We start from the raw sequence: 26,343 nt of genomic DNA, 5'->3' as shown, positions 1-26,343 counted from the left end.
ACTTGCTATTGTGAAGTTTCATTCTTTACTGTGTGACTTATGCAATATGAACTAAAAGTATATAAAAGTACATTTAAAAGTAAATATAAGAAATATTATATTTATATATGTTTAAATGTGCACACACACATTAAATGTGCGTCATTGATTGATATCTTATGTTAGCATTGTTCTCAAAGGGCTGTTCTCTGTATAATTCACTGTGCTCCTGTATTTTTCTGAATTGCCCTTTTTTGAAAGTGTTCTCATGTATTGATACTTTGAATGTATACATTTCTTGTAACAGCAATAGATACATGTCTGGGAAAGGAATTCAACGACGTGCACATGAGAAACCTGTGGAGAACCAAAAGACTATTGTGCTCCAGAGTGTGTGACCAAGTTGGTGTTCCCATGTCCAGTGTCGTATTTTTCCCTACTGTTGCACCCTGCAATGCATGGCTTCTACAGAAAACGAACTTCTATTGATGATGCAACCAAAGGGTGTCCCCCCACAAAGTAGAAGACTATAACCTATTAACCAGCCACGGCCGGTATTGGGAGTACCTGCCGGGCGGTGACTTGGGGAGGGGGAGGGGCAGGGTGGGGGTAGTAATGTATGGATTACGGAGTTTAACAGGTAAGTAAACATACAAATAAACAAAACGAATTTTGTTGCGCGCACTGCATCGCATTTGGTGATGCAGTGCAGACAACGAAATTTGTTTTATTTATTTATATGTTTACTTACCTGTTAAACTCCATAATCCATACATTACTACCCCCCACCCTGCCCCTCCCCCTCCCCACGTCACCGCCCGGCCGGTACTCCCACTACCGGCCACGGCTGCTATTAACCACCCTGTTGGATACCAACATTCTCTGAAGCTACTGTCTCTTTAGACGTGCCCTGAATCCTGCACATAACTTCAGATTTTCCTTGCCGACCCCCCTTTTCAGCATGTCCTGTGCAGAACCTTCCTTGGACCCCTACATGTACCACCACCCAAATCCCCATTACCTTTGAATGGACTTTTTAAGATATTCACCTATGTCCTGTGGTTTCCCCTGAATGTGTTTTAGACCTACACTTATTTTCGATGTTACTGAGGACTCCTGACTGAACTTCTGCAATACTACGGTGCACAGACATAATATCGAGTTTTTTATATCGACCTACATAAATATTGAATTCTAAATATCGTAGGGACAGAATATCGACATCAAGAATATCAGTGACCAGAATATCGACCCGAAGGTAAGAAATATTGTTTTTGTTAATACCGAAGTTAGTAAAATCGATAGCAAAAATATCGATGTTAATAATATCGTTGTTTATGTTAGTGTTATGTGATTTAGTATGTATTTTTCTATGTATGTGTTTCACGTTTTGTTATGTTTTGTATTTTTTTAAATATATGTAGTAAATGTTTAGAAGTTAGTAATTGTTTTTAAAGTAAATTTTGCCTTTTAGTACTATAGCGGGTTGTGGGTTGATAGGGGAATATGGTGAGAAGTAATTTAATTATAGTAAATTAAATCATAATTTTTAGAAATTATTAATTATTTTTAATTACATTTTGCATTTTAGTTCCGTAGTGGGTTATGGGTTTATAGGGGAATAGGGTGGCAAGTAATTTAATTGTAATTAAGTCATGATTTTTTTTTTATTGGGGTTGATAATTAATTTATTGGTACTTAATTATTAATTGGTAATTAATTGTTATTCATTGATTAATTGATAATTGTATTAATTGTGTTCATTTTTTATTGGAGCGGGTTTTGGGTCTATAAGGGAATAGGGTGGGAAGTAAAGTAATTATAATAAATGAATGAACACTTTTTTGGGGGTATTGATAATTATTTTATTGTTTATTAATTATTCATTGTTACATTATGTTTATTGATTGAATAATTGATCAATATATTAATTGTGTTAATTTAGTTTAGGAGCTGGTTGTGTTTTTATAGGGGAATAGGGTGGGAAGTAATTTATTATAATGAAGTAATTATTAATTTATATTTATTCGTATTGATAATTGATTTATTGTTAATTAAATATGAATTCGTAATTCTTTTTTATTAATTGATTAATTGATAATTATATTAACTGTACGTTTTTCTGCGGAGCGTGGTGGGGGTTTATTGGGGAATAGGGTGGGAAGTAATTTAATGTTATTAAAGTAATCATTTATTTTATTTTATTGGTGTTTATAAATAATTTTGTTAATTTATTATTCATTCATTATTTAATTAAAAAAGAAAATAATTGATAAGTATGTTATTTTTAACCCCTACGCTATCCAACACTTTCCTTACTGTTGCACTCTCTGGAGTGGGAATATTAACTTTTACCCCTAAGCTATGCAACACTTAACCTACTGTTGCACTCTCTGGAGTTGAAATAGCAATTTTAACGACTCGCCATCTAACACTTTCCCTACTGTTACACTCACTGGATTGGGAATAGTAAGTTTTACCCCTATGCTATCCAACACTTTCCCTACTGTTGTAATCACTGGAGTGGAAATAGAAATGTTTACCCCTACGCTAGCCAACACTTTCTCTACTGTTACACTCTCTGGAGTTTAGAATAGCAATTATAACCCCTATGCTACCCAACACTTTCCCTACTGTTGCGCTCACTGCAATGTGAATAGTAATTTTTGCCCCTACGTTATCCAACACTTTCCCTACTGTTGCACTAACTGGAGTGGGAATAGTAATTGTACCCCTACACTATCCAAACACTTTCCCTACTGTTGCACCCTTCTGGAGTTGGAATAGTTATTTTTACCCCTACACTATCCAACACTTTTCCTACAGTGGCACTCACTAGAGTGGGAATAGTACTTTTTACCCCTACGCTATCCAACACTTTCCCTAGTGTTGTACTCTTTGGAGCGGGATAAGTAATTTTAACCACTACGCTATCCAACACTTTCCCTACTGTTGCAATAATTGGAGTGGAAATAGTAATTTCAACCTCTTCGCTATCCAACACTTTCCCTACTGTTGCACTCACTGGAGTGGGAATAGTAATTTAAAAACCCTACGCTATCCAACACTTTCCCTACTGTTGCACTCTCTGGAGAGGGAATAGTAATGTTTACCCCTACTCTATCCAACACTTTCCCTACTGTTGCACTCACTGGAGTGGGAATAATAATTTTCACCCTTTCGCTATCCAACACTTTCCCTACTGTTGCTCTCACTGGGGTGGGAATATTAATTTTAAACCCCTTCGTTATCCAAAGCTTTCCCTACTGTTGCACTCTCTGGAGTGGGAATAATAAATTTTACCCCCACGCTATCAACACTTTCCCAACTGTTGCACTCACTGCAGTGGGAATAATAATTGTCACCCTTTCACTATCCAACACTTTCCCTACAGTTGCTTTCTCTGGAGTGGGAATAGTAATTTTTACCCCTACACTATCAAACACTTTCCCTACTGTTGCACTCTCTGGAGTTGGAATAGTAATTTTTATCTTTATGGTATCCAACACTTTCCCTACTGTTGCACTCTCTGGAGTGGGAATAGTTATTTTTCCCCCTATGCTATCCAACACTTTCCCTACTGTTGCACTCATGGGAGTGGGAATAATAATGTTAACCCTTTCGCTATCCAACACTTTCCCTAATATTGCTCTCACTGGAGTGGGAATAGTAATTTTAAACCTCTATGCTATACAACACTTTCACTACTGTTGCACTCTCTGGAGTGGGAATAATAACTTTTACCCCCACACTATCCAACACTTTCCCTACTTTTGCACTCTTGGAGTGGAAATAGTAATTTTTACCTATACGCTATCAAACACTTTGCCTACTGTTGCACTCACTGGAGTGGGAATAGTAATTTTTACCCCTACGCTATCCAACACTTTCCCTACTGTTGCACTCTATGGAGTTGGAATCATTTTTACCTCTACGCTATCCAACACTTTCCCTACTGTTGCACTCTCTGGAATTGGAATAGTATTTTTATTCCCTCAGCTATCCAATATTTTTCTGTATTCTTTTAGTTAATGTTTTGTATAATTTATTTTAAAAAGTTAAAAAAATATTGTAGTTTTTTAATTTGTTATATATAATTTTTATATTTTTATTTATATTATTTTTGTATGTGTATATATGTATTCATAATTTATAAAATGTTTTAACAATGTATACGTTTAAACACTAATTATTTACGAATAATATTAAGTCAGTATATATATTATATTTTATATGTATAGGTTTAATTCATGTTAACATTATGGGGACGATTCCGATTCGGTAAAATCCCTTTACAAATAGCCGTACGGAGCATATTTCCCATACGAATCGTACCCATAAACGTCCCCGTACGTGCGATGAAGTACGATTCGGATCCAAAGCAGATTTCCGTACGAATTGTACTAAAAACCATACGACTAACAAATACGTGCGATTTGTATCCGGAACACGCAGTATGCGATGTCCGTTCGTAATTAAGCAGCAGTTTCCGGCCCTGCAAGCACGATTCTTCTCTGTGACACTCCGTACGACTCTTTTTCTACGGGCGTTCAAAACGTCTGGAAAAGCAGAGTCCGACCCAAATCCCATCGCCCGTGTCATCCACATTTGTAATAATCCACATTTGTAAAGTGCACAATCACCCGTAAGGGTCTCTAGGCGCTGGGGGCCGTCGGGAAGGTTAAGCAAGCTATTGCCCAGAGTCACATGGTGCTGGGCTATTCTGCCGCTGGTGCCGGGGATCGAACCGTGATCCCCAGATTCCGGAGTCAGTCGCTCTAGCCGCGGCGCCACACCTCTCCCTCATCCCAGTCCTGTACGCCTACGACCTGGTGCACAGAAACCGACGACGGCGCATACGGTGAGAACAACAACCAGGGGCGATTGGGGGGGTAAGGGGGGTAAACATCACCCCTACCAAAGTCCAAACCCATAATCTGGGTGACATACATCACAACCAATGTCCAGTTACTAAGAGGGCGTGTCCAGCAACCCCTGCGTAACAACGGAAGTGTACATGTACGGTGCGTTTCACACGCTCGCGTATAGCACCATTGAAATAGTAATACGAGGCACACACACATCATGAATGCCGGGGTACGGGGTTCGCGTGCACGTCGTTCAGTGTGGGTTCATCTTGTATTTGATTGTGTGGCTCGCTCATATGCGACGTTTTCCGTACAAATTGCATTCTGATTCCCCGGTCTGGATCGTACTTGGCGGATCGTACAGCATGTTTACGATTCGTAGGGTTCACTTTGAGGGTCCGTGTTGTACGGATTTTCCCTTGCTATTCATACGGTTCGCAACGATTCGGTCGTATATTTTTCCTACGAATCGTACTACGGGATTCGTACGGTAATTGGACGAGTCGTACGGAAGGGGCTACGAATTCGATTTGGTCGTACGGATTAGTTTATCGAATCGGAATTGGCCCCTAAATGTATTAGTTATGATTTTAAACATTTTAAAATAAATTTAACTATGTTTCTTTTAATTATATTTATCATTTACTTTATTTGACATAATGTTTTTAACATTTAAAATAAAACTATATTTTTAATGATATTTTAGACAACAATATTTTGTTCTCGATATTTTTGTACTTACCATGATGTAGATAGGATATCGATATTCCTGACTTACAGGCCCATTAGGATGGCGGACGGAAACGGGTACCATGCGCTATGGTCGCGGCAAAATCACTCCCGACCGCACCGCGGAGAATCCGCGGTTGTGATTAGGATATTCAAGTCAAGAAACTCACATCAAACACCGTCCGCGGTGGACGGAACACATCAAACACCGTCCGTGGCGGACGGAACCAAAAGAACACTCACCGCCGCGGACGAACATGACCGCGGGAACTGGCCCAACCGCCGCCATACCTGTGGAGGGTCCGGCCGCGTGATTAGGATAACTCCGCCTTTCCATCGGAACTCACCGTCGTCCTCCACCGCCGCGGAAACAATACTTCGGAAAACGGACCATGACTGCGGAAGGACCACACAAACACCATCCCTGCCGTTAAACCGATTACAAAATGGCAGACGGAAGTAAATAGAAATCACACCAAACAGAACACCCAACCACCTGAAACACCCACTCCCAGGAACCACATGCCCCAATGACCCCCCCCCCCCCCAGGCACCGACAAATGCACCAAAATCACCACACCCACAGAACACCTGATTGCCAACAACCATTGGGACACCACCACCACCACACAGAGTATAAAAAGAATCTCTCCCACTACCACAGTCCTTTGCATCACAGCATAGCTGCAAGCAAGAGCCACAATACCACGAACAGCAGACACACAAAAACACACATACAACCTGCACACAAACACACCCACCACACAAACCCACACAACACCATCCCTACACACCACACACCTGCACAACCCACCCCACCCCACCAACACCTTGCACATCACACACCATGGCACAAAAGAAAAACCCCAAATTCACAGACAGTGAGTTGAAGGTCATGGTGGATGAAATCATCCGTGTCGAACCACATCTCTTCGGCAACCTAGTCCAGCAGACCACCTTGGCAACCAAAAACCACATGTGGGACAGGATAGTGACCAGAGTCAATGCGTCAGGGACCGTGCCACGCACCAAACACGAGATCCAGAGGCGGTGGCATGACCTCAAGGTAAGGGTGAAAGGCATCAGGGCGAAGAACTACCTGCGGGCACACCATACTGGTGGCGGCACTCCCCCGGAGCCCATACCATATGCAGAATGGGAGGAGAAGGTGCTGGGCATACTGCACCCTGAGACCCTGGAAGGAATCGAGGAGGGACAAGAGGCTGGTAAGTACAAACCAATCACCACTATCACACTGCCATGCACAACTGCCAACACACATCTCCCTGGCCCCAATCCATGCATGTGGACCACACAGTCACCCAAATGTGAAGTCCTGGCCTCAAATGCACACACCATGACCAAACACAAATGTTGCCTCCTACCTTCCCAGCCTTGCATGTTGTCAAAGCAGCCAGTACTACAACTCCCAACAGGCCCCCGTGTCCACAGGGAGGGTGGTGGTGGGTGGGGTGTGTGAGAAACCAGCACTACAAGTCCCAACAGGCCCCCATGTCCACAGGGAGGGTGGTGGTGGGTGGGGGTGTGTGAGAGAGGTGGGTGGGGTGTTTGCGAGAGGTGGGTGGGGTGTGGGAGAGACCAGCACTACAACTCCCAACAGGCCCCCATGTCCACAGGGAGGGTGGTGGTGGGTGGGGGGGGTGTGAGAGAGGTGGGTGGGGTGTTTGCGAGAGGTGGGTGGGGTCTGTGAGAGACCAGCACTACAACTCCCAACAGGCCCCATGTCCACAGGGAGGGTGGTGGTGGGTGGGGTGTGTGAGAGACCAGCACTACAACTGCCAACAGGCCCCCATGTCCACAGGGAGGGTGGTGGTGGGCGGGGTGTGTGAGAGACCAGCACTACAACTCCCAACAGGCCCCCATGTCCACAGGGAGGGTGGTGGTGGGTGGGGGGGTGTGAGAGAGGTGGGTGGGGTGTTTGCGAGAGGTGGGTGGGTTGTGTGAGACACCAGCACTACAACTCCCAACAGGCCCCCATGTCCACAGGGAGGGTGGTGGTGGGTGGGGTGTGTGAGAGACCAGCACTACAACTCCCAACAGGCCCCCATGTCCACAGGGAGGGTGGTGGTGGGTGGGATGTGTGAGAGACCAGCACTACAACTCCCAACAGGCACCCATGTCCACAGGGAGGGTGGTGGTGGGTGGGGGGTGTATGAGAGAGGTGGATAAGGTGTTTGCGAGAGGTGGGTGGGGTGTGTGAGAGACCAGAACCACAACTCCCAACAGGCCCCCATGTCCACAGGGAGGGTGGTGGTGGGTGGGGGGTGTGTGAGAGAGGTGGGTGGGGTGTTTGCGAGAGGTGGGTGGGATGTGTGAGAGACCAGCACTACAACTCCCAACAGGCCCCCATGTCCACAGGGAGGGTGGTGGTGGGTGGGGTGTGTGAGAGACCAGCACTACAACTCCCAACAGGCCCCCATGTCCACAGGGAGGGTGGTGGTGGGTGGGGTGTGTGAGACCAGCACTACAACTCCCAACAGGCCCCCATGTCCACAGGGAGGGTGGTGGGAGGTGGGGGGTAAGGGAGGTGGGTGGGGTGTGTGAGAGACCAGCACTACAACTCCCAACAGGCCCCCATGGCCACAGGGAGGGTGGTGGGGGGTGGGGTGTGTGAGAGAGGTTATTGATTTGTTATCTCTCTTCTTCTTTTCTCTGTTTTTCCAGCTGCCGATGGAGACCTTTCTATCGACAACTCAACTGTTGACAGGGAAATTGTGAGAGGAGGGACGAGTTCTGAAGGACCGCCTATTTCTTGCAGGAATTTTCGGATGCTATGGAATCAGGCAAGACAACGGCCCGTCGGGAATCAGCGGATGATGAACTTCAAAGAACCCAACGCGAGTCTATTAGGGCAAGAATAACAGGTTCATCACGGAGCACTAAGGCGAGGGTCCGACTCTGGAATTTACTCGTGAAGTGCGCAATTGTCATTAAGCGCGCGCTTCACCAAGACCTCGGGCACCTGTGGGGGGACAAAACAACTAGACTGCAACAGTGTTTTCTGAGTCAGTGGCCATCTTGGAATTTCGCTTGTGACTCAGTATTCTCCAATAGTTGTTCAAGGGTCGATTTCTTTTGTAAATCCAGCGTTGTTTGGCTCTCAGGGCACACACAACATGGATTGATTGACTTGGAGGTCTGACAGCCACTCAGCACCAATATTTGTATAATGGAGCTGCAAAATCAGCAACTCCCAGCCTCAGGCGCTTATTCAGCTCCAAGAGTTCTTCATTACGAGCTGCAACCACACCCACACTGCAGCCAGCCAGGGATGGATATTGGAAGTGTTGTGCAATGTGACGTGTTGACCACAGTAACAATAACAGTAAATGCCCCATCAGGAGACAATCATGACAATAACTGTTGATGAGAAAAGGGAATGAAGTGAGTGAAAATCATTGAGAACACACATGAACATGTATTTTCAGGCATTTAAGTTCCTCATAGTCTAATTGAAAGCACTGCAAAAGCGGTCCCCATTGGTTAGCAAAAACTTCAAGTTCTCCTCTTGCACCTTTAGAGAGCTTTTCCATCCCCACTAACCACCATAATCGTCTGATCCATTTTACCTCTGAAGTAGCAGGCCGCTCCAAACCTGTTATCTGTTGTATTGCCTAGAGAGCCCCATCCCAGAATGTTTGGATCTTTGGGTAAGACCAAATTATGGGAGTTAGTGAACCCTCTACCCAGCCCCCCTCCAACTTTTGGCATTTCACTCATTATTTATCTGGGCCAAAGCATTGGTGTATAGTGCCACCTAGTTAGGTTGAGTGTTGTTTTCCACCCGGCCATGTGTGAGTCCACTTTAGTCGCATGCTCATCTAAAAGTTGTGAACTTGTCTGTCACATGCTTTGTATTGAGTATGTGATATATTCTAGATATAACAGGATTGTCACTTGGGGCCATGATAAGGTATTTCTTGAACGGTGTCAAGGGTTGTGTCCCTTCTAATTTGACTGTTGGGCTGAAGAGCCAGTGACGCAGCTGTCAATATCAGTATCACGCACCCTCTGGGAGGCCATATTTCGCCCTAAACAGGTCAAAGGGTTTGATTTGGTCCCCTTCAAATGGTTCACTGTCAATATCGAGACAACAAATGTCGACTTAAAGAATGATCAAAACTTCAATATTGTAAACTAAAAAATCAAGACCCTATACTTAATTAACAAAGTCACTAATATCATAGAATTAAATAAAGATGTAAAAATATCTAATGTAACATATATCATGAACAAAAATATTGTGACGTACCTAACCATAGACTATGTAAAATATATAGAAATCATCAATATCGACTATATAAATATTGTTAACAGAGGTAATAAGTGTCAGTGAAAAAATACAAAAAACACAATATTTAAGCAAACAACAAAAAATATATACTACAATAATAACTACAATTTATAAATAAAATGTAACATTTTACTTAACCACAATAATACATTTAATATATATCAACATAAAGCTCCTCTAAATTATAAATTACACATATTTATAACCAATTTATACACAACACATATTTATATTTACCAACAATATTATTTCTTTACCTAAAGTAAATATACATAAATTAAATAAAATAAGCTATGTCGAAAAATAGCATAAAAAAATAATTGCATTTCCCAAATAATTGCAGAATAGAATACATAATTAAAAGGAAGCTGCAACAGCCAATCATATGAAGCTATACAAAACTGTGATCAATTCAATTGTTTAAACAATTAAACAATCAATATAAAAGCCATAGTAATTTAACCAAAAAACAGCTAAACAAAATCCTAAACATTTGAAGAGGAGGAAACTGATGTTTTTCCCTGCCAAAGAGAAGCATGCAACAAATGCAACCATACATCCACTTCTCCAAGAAAGTAACAATTATCCTTAAAATAGGAAGTTAAATAATTTTAACTTAAAAAAACAATTCTTAATAAACAGTTACTAACACATTTATTTGCATTTATCATTTCTACAGATTATTCAACCTTCAACCAAACTCTATCAACAAGTACACATCAAAGACCACAAAAAATGTATGTATATATAAATTACTGCTTTAAACGTAGTAAAACAGCAACAGTTAAAACTCTGAATACGCTTAACGTATTTAACATCAAAAAGATTATATGTGCAATTAATAAAACTACATTTTCTCTACGAACAGAAAAAAAACTGTTTCAAGAAGAAGCTTGTCAAAGAAAAAGCTTCCGAAAAGACAACATTTTTATACTAAATATAGACATAATGACACATGGTGTAAAATGTATTACATCATAAAAGGGGAAACTTTTACTTTGTTAGATGGAGCACATATACAGTGAAGAAAATGCTTCTTCTCAACATATTAAATGGAAATGTAACAAATAGTATTTTAATGCATGTTATTGGAGGGCAACTACCAAAGAACTGTAATATTTAAGATAAAAGAGCACAATCACCCTCCTAATGTAACAGAAATAGAACTGAGAGAAGTGTTAGAAAATATAAGGGAAGCAAGCACTAGTTCCCAAGAACCCACAGCACAAATAATAAAAAAATATATTACCCAAAGTACCAAAACAGATAAACAGGCCAGTTACCATCAATACCCACCGTAAAACACATCATAACACAAACTAAAAGGATCACTAGCGGCACCCCACCTGCTCCTAAAACATTCAGAGATATATAAGTATCCCATCCCAGCTTACAGTGACCCACAGATAGGAACAATTAATATTCTATGATAAAAGTCACGACACACATATACTTGTATTTGCTACACCTGCAACCTTACTCTAACTAGCCCAATGACAAACATGGATGATAGATGGCACATTCAAAATGTGTCCCAAACCATTCCATTAACTGTACACCATACATGGTAAATAAAAAAAAAACGAATATACCTTGTGTGTATGCATTACTCCCAAACAAACAAGGCAGTACCTACATGGAACTGGTAAACCACGTTAAGCAACAGCCAAGCTGCTACTATCTCAAAAAAATGATTATTGACTTTGAGCAAGCTATGATCCAATCAATACTAAAAATATACTCTCACACAGTCATGCAAGGATGTCACTTTCATTTTCTTCAAAGTATATGGCGTCACCTACAGAAATCTTCACCAAGGGGGCGATTATGAGTTTAGCGGTCCGACTGCTGTGACTTCCCGGACACCGCAGCACAGGTGGTTTTCTGTCCACTGTATTATGAGTTGTGCTGTCTGAAATGACGACCTCAGAGAAGGCATGGTTCCATTTGGGGCCACGGCGGTCTGCAATATTGATGATGCATACTCCAATGCAGTAAGGGCCACAGTGTAAAGGCTATTATGACTACACAGTCATACTGGCGTATCCTGGCGGCAGTTACCCAATGGCGGTACACCGCCACGGTATGCTCGCAACAAAGCACCACAACAGTGACTATTGAATGGATTGAAATACTACACAGCTGATGTGCTTTTGCCTAGTAGACACACATGCAAATCACACTATAAAACACATCCCATCCCTGACCAGGAGCCATTGCTTCTCACCTACAGCACAGAAGATAGGAGACACCGTGTGACCCAAGGCAGCCCTCTTTTTTCTTCGATGTCATCACTTAGCACTCTCCTCCACCTTTAATTGAATTTTTGCACTTTTTCACCAATATCACTTGTTTGTTTTTCCTCTCATATAGTCACTCAGATATGTTGTGTCATACCTGGCACCAAAAACCCACAGTTCACTGAGGCTGAGTTGACAGTCATGGTGGATGAAATCATTAGAGTAGAGCCCCATATGTTTGGTTCCCAAGTCCATTATACTTCTCTCAGGTGGGAAACAAAATTGTGGAACAGGATAGTCAAAAGAGTGAATGTTGTTTGTACCACCCTGAGCAAACAGCTGGAAATTAGGAGCAGGTGGGCTGACTTCAGGTTGACGGTGCTACCCGGTACAAAAACCACCACCTGGAGGCCCAGAGTATTGCAGTGGACCTCCCAGCGTCCCCTTACAATTCTTTCTCTGGGAGGAGAAGGTTTTGCTACACACAATTCCACTCAGGAACAAGGGTCCAAGGGACTCTTTAACGACCAACTACAGATTTAATCCTCAAATACATTTGAATACATAAACAACAGAATCTGGTGGTCTAAGCTAAAAGTCAAGGTACAATCACTGATTTAGTAGATCCCAACCTTTGTATGCCACCTATCAACCCCTCACTCGTTTGGTCAGTCTAATACATAGGAAAGTGACTGTTATGAACAGAGTTGGATTTCCATCAACTGCCCTTCGTGGCCAGTGTCATCATCTGGATCTCCTTCTTTCCTACCACAGCACCTCTCAGTCAAAGAGGGAGAATTTTTGGATCGGATATCATACTAGTCACTGACAACTCTTAGAAAGAAACACATGAGACCCAGTGGCCAGCTTGGTCCATAGTTTGTAAAGTGTAAACCTGGAATCTACAATAAGACAGATTATGGAAAGTGTTAGTGCAGTGCAGTGAATGTGAAGGTTTAAAAGGTATATGGAAGTAACAACCTATTTTATTTTAATATCACTTCCAAACCTATTAAAAAAGTGCAGGAGCAGCTTGTACCAAATGCGCCGCTGATCTAATTGGTCAACTAGTTTCAGCCAACATGGGGTCAATAGCCCTGGCTTTCTTCAGGACCCAATTTTTATCAAGCTACTGCATTTATAACACAACATTTTTGTGCAAAATATAATTATCGAATTAATAGCTCCATACATGAAGGGCGATCTTCATGCCTGTAAAGAATGGTGGCATTAAAAATTGTTTTAAGCACAAGAAACAGTATACACAATTCCTCTACTATGTATTGTAAAAGTACCTTAATCTTAGTGTGAGGACAGATTCACTCACCTGTCTTGTGCGAGGTATTGGCCTCACCTCACCTGGTAACCCCTCAGGTTTCTGAGACCCCACTCTGTAAGTAAATCAATTTACTTATATGGGACATGTCTTCAGTCATGCTACTGGGTGAGTTCCACTAATATTCCCAATCCTTAGTTATAAACTAATCGTGAAAAAACGTTTTCTCTTGAAAAACAACACCTCTATAACTTCATTCTCTGGCCAGCCAGCCTCAGTGTCATAATTCTATCAACAACTATTGTTCTACAGTGTGCATTGATTTTTCTCAATGTCGCAGTCTGTGCCCCTTTGCCAGCATGCTTTAGACTTAGGTATCACCGATATGTATTAGTCTTTCAAACATCTAGTGCGACCTTAAGGTCACACAGTATTGTCACTGGTACAAAATATGAACCGGTACCATAGAGACTGCCAAACTATTTCGAGCACATACGTGCTCTCTACTCTGTCTAAGAAAGTCAGACACAGAGGAATAGGCATACAATCCTATGTCCACCTATTAACAATACAATTGACAGATCAGAATGAATTGTTGTGAGACCACACACTGGAACATACATTGACTTGGGGATCTCCCGTTAGAGTAAGAGCGTTTTGTTCATGACACATACCGATTAACTTAAGAGTACGATTAAAATTTTCCCGGCAGTAATATCAGCAGGGCTTGGAAACTAGAGGTCTCACATGGATGATGCCATTTTGTAGTTCAAACACGTGACGCGACGTACATCGATCACCCGTGTTTTAAAATGGAGTCTCTCCAGTGCCTCAGGACCTCCCACGAACTCAGGAGAAACCCGAGGCACCGACGGAGAGGTAAGGCTCTAGAACATAGTGTAAAAGGGTTTTTCGCAATCGACAACCCGGCGACTGGTGCACTCTTAAAATGAGTACGAGCACTGAGATAAACATATTGATTGTGTTTAAATATAAGATTTCTCGGTCCGTTCTTGATGCGCTTTAACGTGCACGCAAACTATTAGGACTGTCATATATTAAGACTACTTTGTTATGAGTGTGGGTGCTTTATGAGATTGTATGCCTATTACTCTGTGTCTGAAACCTCAACCCTAATTTCCTCCTGTGTGTGTGCAACACGTTCACTTTGTGGACTATTCCTGCCCACTTTTCCATATTTGATGGGAGTAGTGTGTTGGACTTTGCACTCCAGACACTTTGGTTATATTCACCATAACTGACTACTATAGTTTTGGTTTCCACTGTTGAAGTTTTAGCACACTTCGGGTCTCATCTTTGTTCAATTAAATACACAAGTCACCAAATCATTGTCTCCTGTTGTAACTCACATATAGCAATGTCCATGTAGTACCATGTGAAATTTGCAATGCCAGAACTAGGTACTTTTGGAAGCATGGGTATGTAGTATATAAACGATGTTCAACTCTGGACCAATAGCATGTTACACCAACACATACATGTAAGTCCCTTCATACAGCAACACATACATGCAAGTCCCTTCAGTGTCAGTGATCACATAGCTGCAGAGCTTCACAACATGGAAGGAGGGTATACATCTGCCAATATCCTCTACAATACCCAAACTTAAATTAGGGCTGCATAATCAGCTGGAGCCATATTGCCTACCTCAAAAAGGAACCCCCACAACAAACAAAAAATAAACAGACTTGTCAGTAGAACGGTTTCTGCCCACAGGTTAATTCCAATGTGCCACAAGCGATTTGGCTTCCAATGAGGAGACACATCATCAGCTACATGCAGCTCATACGCAATGGAGAATTAGCCAATGTAAAGACTAATTAGCTTGTTTTGTGCTCAACACAATATTGTATTGGATCACAAATTGGCACACATATTGAATTAGGACAAACACACCACAAGGAACAAGTCCAATGAAAGCCATGTAACTTCCATCCTATCGCTATTCGAGCTGTCTTGGTATTGGCAAACTCCACCCAGACTCTGTGATAGGCACTCCCAAGACCAATCCATGCCCACTTCATATGTCCGAACAGCATCATGTACCTGCTAATGTCACAACTCTGAAATGCCCAAATAAAGATGCCAAGGTGAAGGAATCTAAAACAGACGAACACAGGGAGGGATTAGCTATACATATGGCACAAATTGCATAGTCAACTCCTAGACAACACAGTCCAACACAACATTTTACAGCTAAACAAAGCTACACTTACAAAACAAATATCTTTCCCCAGATATTGCCAGAGCCCTACATTCATAGTCCGTAGCGATAACACTGTCCTCACAACATCACAACACATGTTGCCATAATAGTCAAGGTCATCACATCTTGCACAATACTTACACTAAGGAGAAGAGGTTTCTGATGACATCTTGACACAAGAGCATTCCTTCTTCTTCACCACTATCATCCTCATCATTTGGCCTTTCAAGTTCCTCACCTGGTTTCTCTTTTTGGACAGTATCTTCTATGATGTAAGGGATGTTTCATCACAGGCAATGTAGTGGAGAATGCAGTAGGCCAAGGTGATCTTAAACACCTTCCTGGGTGAGTAGAGAAGTTTTCCACCAGTCTTGCCCAGACATCTGAATCTGTCTTTCAGGAGTCCAAAAGCCACCTCCACTGGGCCTCATTGAAGCGGACTTCCCCTGGCCTAGTAGGATTCCTCAGCTGTGCTAACAACCATGGACAATTGGGATATGGTGGGTCTCCTAGATGAAAGACAGAAAGATGTGCAACAATGAGTTATACACTTTCAGATTATAATACCTGACACTACCCACACAAATCTAGGAAGGATCACACTTACCTAAAGAACAGGCCCTCTCATGTAGTAGTTGTGATATCAACTAGTGTATGGTGCTTTTCCACAGAATGAAGGAATCATGTGCATACCCGGGGAACCTGACACAGATGTTTGAAATATACAAATAGACAACTTGCACGTTGATAGAATGATAGTGTTTACTGTTTAGGTATACTTGTCCCTGGTATGCAGTGGTACTAAGTCAATATGTATGTAATCGATGGATCCAGTCACATGTGGGATGCGACCAAAAATATAGAAATCAGCCTTCACAGTGGCTATATCCTCAAGTCTGCGGAACAGGATGTAGCTGTCCACTTGTCTCAACATTGCTGTAAGGACCTCTTGCCACACACGACTGAACATTGGTTGTAACATACCACCAGAAATAGCGACAGTGAATTTAAAGGAACCTATGGCCAGAAAATGCAAAACAGACATGAGTTTCACAATTGGTGTGAGTTATGTAGGATAATTGATGTTACGTAGGAGGTCAGGCTCCAACTGATGACATAACTCCAGTATTGTTTGACGATTCAAACACAATTTCTTGATGACAAGTCTTTCTTCAATGGTCTGAAAGTCTGGAAATGACCGGTACAGGATAGGCTGTCATCTCCTCCCTCTCCCAGGGTACCTATGTGAGGGGTTAAAATAAATGTGGACACTGGTCACAGTGTCCAGAGTAATATATATGAAGAGTGAGGCTGAAGTAATTATAACAAAACACAACAGCTTCAGGAAGCATTCCATATATTTCACATCAACATTGTCTACTGTTAAACATCCACATCCACCATCCACCTCAATATGGCCCTCACATGCCTGTAACATAACTGTGCACATCATCAATTTAGAAAAGTTTATTTTGCACACCATGATGGTTTTCATGACATTTAATGGAAATACCACCAACCCCGGCGTACAGTGCACTGTGCACATTTTGCTATATGCACAGTAATGTACTACAAAGAAGATGTTTTGGACTGAACATGTTGTTAACCATCATTTGTAGTGGTGGTGATGCACTTAATAGTCACAGTTAATGTCTTTCTTACCGCTAAAATGGCGGATGCCTGACCTCACATATAGAACATTTGGGATGACCGCCATTGGTAGAAATTGACCGCACGGTGGGTGGATGCACCACTGCAGACACAGCCATAGGCTAATATTAGTGACAGTTGCGGTCCAATCGCTGTATGCTCCTATGCTGATGATTTCATACGTGGTGTATGTGGCGGTTTCAAAACCGGTCCTCCACTTTAGCTGCTGTTTGCCACCTCTGGGGGCAATCATGCCAGCCAGGTAACAGGGCCTCTCCCTTCCCTTCAGTCCAGAGTGTAACATATGGTGTTGTTTGGTGAAATGAGGTTGTCCCTACATAGGCCAATCATCCATTATGAGGCACTGTACTTTGTGGAGTGCACGTCAGCATTTTCATGTTTGATAATCCCTGTTAGAAATAGGGGTCTCTAGTTAGCAGAGGTAAGAATCTTTGTCCAAATAGGGATCCTTGCTTCTAGTCAGGGTGAAGGGGATACACAGATACACCTTGCTAAAAAATCACTGCGAGCAGCGGAACTAGCGCTGACTCGTTACCTAACCTGTGTTGGACAAAACGCCATTCTCGGCGAGGACTGAGGCCACGCCCCCTGAAGGCCACGCCCCCTTACCCCCTATATCATGTGCTGTCACCGGAAGCGCAGCGGACGAGCGCAGCGGGAGCGCCGTTTGCGCGCCGAAGGAGCGCCTAAGGCAAGCCCGTCTGCGCCCGTCATCGCCAGACCATCGCCTCTCGCCAGTCCCCCTGGTTTAACCAGGCCCCAGCCGCCTATACGTTATGACCGCGAGGAACTCCTTGGCATGAACCTTAATCTAAGGTGCTCTGGTGCTACTGGCATCCTGGGCCACTCGCAACTCCACTGCAATCGATGCCACTTTTCCACCAGCACGCCCACCCGCGTGTGGGGTGGCTGTACTAGAATCACAACCCCGCCTCTGACGATACTACAACTCAATGTCAGATCCCTCGCTAAACACCATCTTGAGGTAAATTCACTTTTACAGGATGAAAATCCTGACGTCCTGTTTCTGTGCGAAACATGGCTTCGAGATGGCGTAACCACCATCCCTAACCTGACGCTCCCGGATGAGTTTCACCTGGTCACCATAAACCGTGAAACCCGGGGCGGCGGCATCGCAGTAATCTATAAAAAGCACCTTACCTGCTCGTTCATTAAAGAACCACTCCCAGACTGTGAATGTGCCCAATTTAAAATCAGCATTAGCCCTCAGTCTACGCTATCCGGCCTATACATATATCGCCCACCAGGCCAGGCCTCAAGGTTCATTGACGCCCTCCTTGAGACATCTATGGCGCTCATCACCAAATCTGCTAATTTCACCATTCTAGGTGATCTTAATCTGCATTTTGACTTAACTAACGACCACACAATCGCTAATCTTCTTGCAGATCTCTCGGCACTACAACTTAACCCTCTGGTCCATGCTCCCACACACATAGCTGGCCATACCCTAGACCCGATTTTCACTAACATCCGAGAAGCAGTCACTGAGATCCCCACCCCAATGGGATGGACGGACCACTACCTCGTCAAACTTATGGTTCCTGTACCACAACGTCAGTACATAACTGAATCCAACCGGCGCTTAAAAAGACCTTGGCACAAACTCTCCATTCCCGCTCTCCATGAAACCCTAGGAGATTTCCACTACGAAGCTAATCAGGAGATTGATGCGACCTACTCCTCGTTCACTACCTGGATTACTAAGGGCCTTGACACTCTCATCCCTGCCAAGCTGACTAAAGGACGCAACACACCCTCTAATCCATGGTATGATGATACCCTTAAAGCGTTGCGTAAGGACTGTAAAAAAGCCGAGCGTCAATGGAGGAAACACCTTGACAACCAGGATAAGGTTAAATACCTATCCAAGCTTAAGATTTATCACAAAGCCATTAGATCTTCCCGCGCCTCTTTTTACGCTAACAAAATCAGCTCCAATCCGAACCCTTCTAAAGTGATCTTTAAATTAGTCAAAGAACTCCAAAATCCTAGGGCGCCTCCTCCAAAAATTTCATCCAACGAACAATGCGAGCAGTTAGCAGCATATTTCGTTGAAAAGGTCCAAAAAATTTATGCGACCTTTCTGCAGAACCCCTCTCATTCTGAGGAACTTAAGACCCCAGTTTCCACCCTCATTCCTCTTACCCAAATCCCTGCTATCACGGCCGCTGACCTGACTAAACTATGCAAGAAAGTGAAGTCTGGCTCCCCAGCTGATCCTATGAGTCCTTCTCACTTCCTGGACTCAATTGAATTTTTTCTACCCCCCATGCTGAATATCCTCAATCTTTCATTTACCTCTGGATCGGTACCCATAGCTTGGAAGCAGGCATGGGTATCACCGATAATTAAAAAACCTGCCCTCGACCCTTCCAAACCGGAAAACTTTCGGCCAATTTCCCTCCTCCCCTGGATATCCAAGATAGCAGAGGCCCATGTTAATGGCATCCTCTCGAAACATGTGGACCGTCATGGAATCCTGGATCCCTCCCAAAATGGCTTTCGAGCGGGCCATAGCACTGAGTCCGCCTTATTGGCCACCACCGAACATCTCCGGACGATTTTAGACTCCGGTCAAAGTGCTGCACTGATCCTCTTAGATCTCAGCGCAGCCTTTGACACGGTATCCCATGACATTCTTCTGAAACGTCTGGAGATGGCCGGTGTGACGGGCCTTGCTCTGCTATGGTTCCAATCCTTTCTTAAGGACAGGTCTTTCAAGGTGTCAGCCCCTCCATTCCTCTCTAAAACCCATCCCATAGCACAAGGAGTCCCCCAGGGCTCAGCGCTGAGTCCCTCCCTCTTTAACTTATATGTTCAGCCACTTGCGGACGTGGCCAAAGAGTGGGGGCTCACGCTGGTCTCATACGCCGATGACACCCAGCTGGTCGTCACCCTCTCGGAAAGCCCGTCCATCGCGGCATCCAAGTTTACAGAGGGTATGGCAGCGGTGGCACAATGGATGACGGAGAATTACCTCCAACTTAATGCCGGGAAAACCGAGGTGCTCCTCCTGGGCCGAAACACCAGCCTATGGAACGAGCACTGGTGGCCTTCATCCTTGGGCACCATTCCACTCCCTAAAAACTGTGTAAAAAATCTGGGAGTCTGGATGGATGCTAAACTCAGCTTCCAGTCACATACTAAAAAGGTGGCGGCCACCTGCATAGGTCTCCTAAGGAATCTCAAGCCTATACTTGGACTCTTTGATTCTAAGGCCCGCCAGCTAATTATCCAGGCAACTATCCTGTCACGCCTGGACTATGCTAACGTCCTCCTCTTGGGAACAAACAAAGCAGAAACGGCTAGGTTCCAACGTATCCAGAACGCGGCGGCCAGAACGCTGGTTGGTCTCCCACGCAGATGCTCAGTTAGAGCTACCATCCGCAAACTCCACTGGCTGCCCGTGGAACACAGAGTTAAATTTAAAGCTCTTATCACGATCTTTAAGATCGTCAAACAGGGAAATCCCCCTCTGCTGCGAAACCTGGCCCGACCCTATGTCCCCGGCCGCGAACTCCGCTCCTCCAACCAACTTCTTCTGGCTGTTCCCAGAACTAGGCTCTGTCGCACTGGAGGTAGCTCCTTTAGTGTTCTCGGTCCTAAACTATGGAACAATCTCCCCCTCAGTATCCGTTCCATAGACTGTCTCCCAACCTTTCGTAAAGCTATCAAGACCCACCTTTTTCCTGCCACCTAGGGCCTTCATCCTTCCCCCCCCGCCTTAGAGGTGTGTGTCTGTCTTTTAGCGCCGGGACGCCCCATTGCTGGGGTAGCTGTTGCGCTTCACCAAACCTAGAAATTAGAAATACATAACCCAATGCTAACCCCCTTGGTAGCTTAGCACGAGCAGACAGGTTTATCTCAAAGGCAATGTGTAAAGTATGTGTACCAACACTCACATTAACATAGTGAAAATACCGGATAAGAACACCACATCAGTTTAGAAAAATAAAGTATCTTTACCTAAACTTAACAAGATCGAAACATCAAAAATCCAACATACTCAGTTAGAAATATGACTTTCAAAATGTTTCAAGAACTTGTACCTTAGAAAACTATCGATTTGTGAATTTTCACCAAGGTACTTGTAGATGCATCAGAGTTCCACAAGCCAAACAGCTGCAGATTTGGAAAACAAAGATATGCGACCCTCCTGAGACATTGAGGAGGGATCCAACAGTTCTGTGACACGCAGAGGACTAGTTGCGTCAAATCTGGTCTGTATGGGGAGTGATGCGTGGAATTCCGGGATGCATCAGCGATCAATGTGGCGGCGTCGAGCGGCTCTGCGTCGGTCCTCTTCAGCCGCGATCCCTCGATGTGCTGATTCTTGCAGCGGCGACAGGCACTGCAACAGTTTTCACAGCGGCATGGAGATGGGTCGAGAAAACAGCTACAGAGGACTGATGCATCCATTATTGCAGTTCTTCAAGTTTCTTCTTTCATCCAGCTCCCAAACAGCAGCAACAACCTCCAGAGGCCCAAAACTGGTACAGGCACTTCATGGCAGGCTAGAACGCACAGCAGCAGAGTGCAGAGGAGCTGGGGTGGGAAGTCTTTGTGTCCCAAGACTTCTGAACAGGAGGCCAGCTCACTTCAGGCCCTTGGAGATCTCCTTCAAGCAGGGCACACAGTACACAGCAATGTCCTTCTCTTTTCCTTGGCAGAAACAGCAACTGCAGGCCAACCCCAGACACACAGCAAGGGCAGTACTTCTCCTCAGTGCCTCCAGCTCTTCCCCTTGGCAAAGGTTCTTCTTGAATTCCAGGAATTATATGAAGTTCAGGGGTTTTAGGTCTAATACTTATACCCCAAAATGTCTTTGTTCTCTTTGTGCAAGGGGCTCCAAGCCCAGTTCAAACCAGTTCTTGGGGGCACACTGCAAGTGCAAAATAACATATATTGTCAGTGTGAGTCTTGGCTCCAGACACACCACAGGGGGCGGGCCAGCATTGTAGAAGGCAGGCACAGTACTATTCAGGTACACGTGCTACTCCTCCCACCACTCCAAATGCAGATCAGGTCTATTCAGCCTAGTGCTGACTCATCCAGACTCCTGGAGCCACTGCATCTCCCCAGCCCATGTCACTCCAAAGCCAAACTATCAATCCACAAACAGGCAGAGGCACACAGGTTGGTTGAACAAGAAAATAGCCACTTTCTAAAAGTTGTATTTTCAAACAAACTAAAAAGATGTATTATTAAATCCTGAGTTCAGGGCTACCATTAGGTCCTATGGGACAAGATAGCCTTTCAATAGTGAAAAACAAAATTGGCAGTATTTCACTATCAGGACATGTTACACACTCCAGTAGATGTCCTACCTTTCACATACACTGCACTCTGCCCAGGGGGTACATGGGGCCAACCATAGTGGTGCCCTATATGTAAGAAAAGGGAAGGATAGGGCCTGGCAAGTGGGTGCACTTTCCAAGTCGATATGGCAGTTAACAAACTGCGCACAGGCACCGGGGTGGCAGGCCTGAGACATCTTTTCAGGGCTACTCATGTGGGTCGTACAATCAGTGCTGCAGGACCACTAGTAGCATTTAATTTACCATCCCCGGCACACTCAGTACACTTTACAAGGGACCTACTGGTAAAATAATTATGCCAATCAGGGAGTACCAATCACAATAACAATTTACAGAGAGAGCAGATGCACTTTAGTACTGATCAGCAGTGGTAAAGTGCCCAGAGTCCTATAGCCAACAAACAAAGTTTGGGGATGACCCTGAAAAAAGGGCCATTTCTAACAATCCATATATTGGACATGTGTTATATGCTTATATATATGTATGTCTACCTTCTGTTGTACCTATCATGATCTCCCACATCACATCATTGTATATGTGCAAAGATATATATATCGACTACAACATGAGCTCTGTCTGTATACTGGTAGGAGCATTTGAGGAGTATGTTAGCCATGTTTAAAGTCCCACAGACACTCAGCCCAAATCTGACATGGCAAAGTTGTTGTGTAGGAGGTAACTATACCTCACAGACCCATTCAGAGTGCGACACAGCCTTATGGTCACATATTAGATGGGCAGAATAATCACTTTTATATATTACTTTGCTGGAAACATGAGGTTCATGTAATGTCAGAATGCTCAGCCTGCAGAGATAAAGGCCTGACAATTAGTTGTAGACAGTCTAGACTATGGGCCAGTCTGGAGCAGAGTTGCAGTGGCAAGTTAATTTTATGCCTAATCTCCCTGTAGCCATGCAGACACATCAATGTTCCCAAAATGAGTTTCTGGACATCACTAGTAACACTTGATAGCTGTTACATGGACCATATTTGGAATAGTGACTGAGATAACCCCCTGACCTGATATTTCTTTTCACTGGGGTTCACCTATGACACTCCCTTTATTCACACAGGTCTGTTATGACTTCCTCATAAGTCATGCTTCCACTGTACAGGCCTATTGCACATCTCACACATGAACAGTTCAGATAGTTGGTAACTTCTGAATAGATTTTGAAATGTCATTCCTTAGCTTTGCCTAATTACATCCACTCATACAACACATATCATGGTATGTTGAATATCATCCCTGTTATAGTGCCACATATGGCAAAAGGTGTATTTTGTGATGGCAAAAAATACCACACAAATATATTGTGACATAGTTAGATATCCTAATAAGTAGTCCACATGTCCACACACCCCCCAAGAAGGAATCGCTCATGGACACACATGCCAGCCTGTTCAATGTGAACTTGGTGTTAGGATGTTGTGTATACTCTGGTACTGGGCTCTATTGACCTTCTGCTGCGAGTCAATGGGCCTATCATTGAAGGTGTCTGTACACTCTTGCACAAGTAGTTCATCCTTCAGAAGGTAAAAATGGTGGGTTGCGTGCCATAGTACCTCACATCACAGTGCATGTAGGATGGCTCTGGGCTGGCTCAGTCAGTGTAGGTCATGACCAGGGTTGAGGTGAGTCAGGAGATGACCACAAAAGTGTGTTTTCATGCTTTAGTAGTGCTTAGCATGTGACATTTACACATGTATTGTGTTGACACATGATCAATGTTTGTTCTAGGTGAAAAGAAATGTGTATCATGCATACAGATATCCTTAAACATCCAGTTACTATCTGTTTCTACATCTATTGCATTCATACAGGTCAACGCCCATCAGAAGAAAGCCATTTGGAGAGCCATGCAAACCCTGGAGACCTTCCACTGGCATGGTGTCCACTGCAGGAGGAGTGAGGAGGACCTGCAGTGCTGGAACCGGAAGATCATGGAGGTTCAGCTGGGGTAGTCCTCCTAACATGGAAGGGGCGCACACCGGACCCTGCCCTCCCTTAATGCCCGAATACTGGTGGTGGCTTATCCAGAGCTTGATGGGCAGTTGAGGGCCCAACAGCAGCGGCAAAGGGATGAGTCCCAGCCAGAGTCATACATGTTACTTTGACAACTTTGTGTGTAACAGGAAGGCATAATCAACCCAAGTTGGGTGGTGGCCGATATGCCACACACAAGATGAATCATTGGTTGTGTAGGTCTAGTAGTAGGTGCCTGCTGCTATGCTGTGCCTATTGTCTTTCTGACCAGGAACACAGAAGACTCCTATCCACATCTGCTTTTTATTTTTGGAGCATACACCTGGCTGGGGGAAGTGAGTGATCATCACATGTTGTAAGGGGTTCTGGGTGACAATGATAACACACATGCAACTTGTCTTCCCTGTTGAGGAGTGATCTTCCCTAACTAATGTCTCTCAGGTGATGGTGACCCTATTACATGTAACATGAGATGTAGTGAACAGTACATGCAGTGACTGTCCAACACTTGCTATTGGTAAGTACTAGTAATACACTGAAAAGAGTGTGGAGACATCACTGTTGCCATCTGAATTAGTGCTTACATGTTGGCCAGTGTGCATTTGCCAGTCGATGGTTCATCTGCAATAGTGGTTCCGAACACTCATTCACCGACTGGTGACATGCATATGGAAGTGAGATGTAGAACTACTGAGATAATATGTGAGTGTCTACATTGATCCTTACAAGGCAATCTGAGTTTACAATACAAATATTGCTGTGATGTGCCAGCCCATTGGGACTCTATGGATCCCACATCTTTATGTCAAGAGCAAAGCTACAAAGAACTTAGAATAGAACAATCTGTTACCGAAATCTGTCCTAAACTAACAAACAAACAAGGAACATTTATGAAATGCTGCAACTCAAAGTAAGAATATTTATAAACATCGAAGGACTAGACTACTTAGAAGTCAAATCTGTCCTCTAAACCACATATAAACTCTTCCAGGCATCTAAGAAACTACAACATAATATACCAAAATCATTTAAACATATTTGTTTTAAAAAGTAGTAAATGATTAATATTATATCAGTGGAAAAAATTCTAAATGTTGATTACTCACTGAGATAATAAAAATATTATTACTATTATTTAAAACATATTTTACATTATTTAATACATTAAACAAACTAACAAACTACCATCACATAATTTTGAAAATACATCACATAGTTTTAACTGAACAACATAATAAATATATCAACATGACATAATTATAAATCTATAACATTTCCCACCTACAGTAAATTAATAAAATGAACTTGCGATTTTGTTGCTGCAGATCACTCTCCAAATCTGCATACTTCCAAAAAAGTAATCCAGCAAAAAGTTGTTCAAATGATAGTAAAAAGCCTCCCAAAAAAGCACAAATGTTGTTTAAAAACAACCAATCCCAAAAGGCAATCCACAATTTGTAGGTTCCATAAAAAAAATCTTTTTTTAGAAAAACAAATCACTCCAAGAAACCCAGAAAACAAGGAAATATATTTTATTTTAATAATTTTTTTTAAAAACGAATTCGGATTTCATTAAAAAAAACAGACGTACGACTTTCCTTAGAAAGGTTCAGGAAAATGAAACCTGCAACAAATATTTAAAACATCGACCCACACAAAACACTCCATTTCCAAATATGCACATGCATAATATTACGCTACACAAAA

The sequence above is a fragment of the Lissotriton helveticus genome, chromosome 4_1 (assembly GCF_964261635.1).
Source record: "Lissotriton helveticus chromosome 4_1, aLisHel1.1, whole genome shotgun sequence".
NCBI classification, from domain to species: domain Eukaryota; kingdom Metazoa; phylum Chordata; class Amphibia; order Caudata; family Salamandridae; genus Lissotriton; species Lissotriton helveticus.
The sequence above is the reverse complement of the archived record's forward strand: the minus strand, read 5'-3'. Positions refer to the sequence as shown.